Genomic DNA, 1,835 nt, shown 5'->3' on the forward strand with positions numbered 1-1,835 from the left:
AAATCTGCTTGGGATTCCCTCTCTCTCCCTCTCTCTCTGCCCCTCCCCTCCCAAGATAAAAAAGTAAAATAAAATATCTAACTATCAGTTTTCAAGGTGACGTTTTGCCACCTAAAACAAAAGAAAATCTAAGTTGTACCTTTCTTTTTTTTTTCTTTTCTTTTTTTTTTTTAGGCTCTACCGCTCAGGAAAGAATCCACCAAACACTTTTGCATTTCTTTTCTTTTTCTTTTTTTTAATCAACTGATAAAGACACAGTTTACCAGCTTAACATTTTAAACCCACGCTTAACATTACATATTTGAAACAATTGGCAAAACTGAATAAGATGCCAGTATTTGTGCACAACTAAAAAACATCCTCAATGTATATTAAATGAGAGACATATTACCATTAATGCCTAATATCTCTCACTACTAAATACAGAAAAAAAAATTGAAATTTATTTTGAGGAAGATTCATTCTGGCAACGTTAACTTCACAGCAGGCTGACTCTACTTGGCTCGTTTCAAACACAACGCAAACGCAGTTCCACACTGGTGTTAGTGTATGAAAGAGCCAGTCACTTTGGATTGTGTTCAATAAACAAGCAAAGTGCGTACAGAGATTGACAACAATTTTACTTTTTTTAAATTTATTTATTTTTGAGACAGAGCAAGCAAGAGCAGGGGAAGGGCAGAGAGAGAGGGAGAGAGGGAGGGAACCCAAGCAGGTTCCACACTGTCAGCACTGAGCCCAGTTCCAGGCTCCAAACTGTGAACTGTGAAATCAAGATCTGAGCCAAAATCAAGACTCTGATGCTTTAACCCACTGAACCACCCAGGCGCCCCACAACAATTTTAACGACAAAAAAAAAAAAAAAAAAAAAGGCACTATTATGGTGCTCCAACAACAAACTCAAGTCTATAATAAATAGGGCTTGGATGAGCTGTGCATAAATACAGGTACAGTTACACTGAAAGCTGAGCTCCTCGGAAATCTTCAAAAAAAAAAGAAAAAAGAAAAGAGTTCTGTTAATCCTCAAATAGTGCTGGGTATAATCAACTCTCTGTTACATGCACGCACTTAATTATTTGTTATCTAAGCGTGGCAGCCGCTCCTTACCATTTATCATTAAGGACTTTAATCTGACCATCTTCTTCAACTTGTACTCTTTCTTGACCATTCTCGACAATGCTGTTTGTAGTGATTTTTCTGCCATTAACAATTTTAGTACAAGGTGATGTAGATTTGAGGTTACCCATCCCACTACCACCAAAGGCCATGGAAGAAAATGAAATGATCCCCAACCCAACCCGGTGACCTGATGGACCGAAGCAAGTAAATCCTGTATCAATGAAGAATATCCTCCTCCAAAAGATGGAAATCCACTAAAGGCAGAGGAAAACAACCTTTGCTTCAGCTCCTGCTTCTGCAAGGACCCCTTTGATTCCCCCCACCACCACCAAAAAAGTCCCCAAACGGGGTCTTTGAAGAAGCCAAATGAAAATGGGTCCCTTAAGCCAAAAAATGTCCTGAAGACGTGGTCTGGGTTGTGATAGGTGAAGCCAAACTCAAAGGGACTGTCAAAACGACCTGCACCTCCACCTAATCCTTCTTTGCCGGATTTATCCTAGATGTCCCGAATCTGATAACACCTCATACGCCTCAGCTACTTGTTTCGGTTTTCTCTCCACTTCCTGTTTATTCTCAGGAAATTTTATCAGGACGCCACTTCAGTGCCAGTTTCCTATATGCCTTAATATCCTCGACCGAGGCATGACTCTGTCAGCCCAGAACTTCAGAGCGATCCACCAGGCCTAACAGTCTGCGGACTGAGGAAGAACCTAAAGGGC

The 1,835-nt window shown here is 40.4% G+C and overlaps 1 pseudogene; it reads right to left on the reverse strand.

Annotated features, from left to right (window-relative positions):
- Nucleotides 1-1,069: 1,069 nt before the first annotated feature.
- The window catches only part of LOC121039021 (dnaJ homolog subfamily B member 6-like), a 1,698-nt pseudogene continuing 932 nt past the window's right edge, over nt 1,070-1,835 (reverse strand).

The sequence above is a fragment of the Herpailurus yagouaroundi genome, unplaced genomic scaffold (assembly GCF_014898765.1).
Source record: "Herpailurus yagouaroundi ecotype Mexico unplaced genomic scaffold, PumYag 166, whole genome shotgun sequence".
In the NCBI taxonomy this organism is placed as follows: Eukaryota; Metazoa; Chordata; class Mammalia; order Carnivora; family Felidae; genus Herpailurus; species Herpailurus yagouaroundi.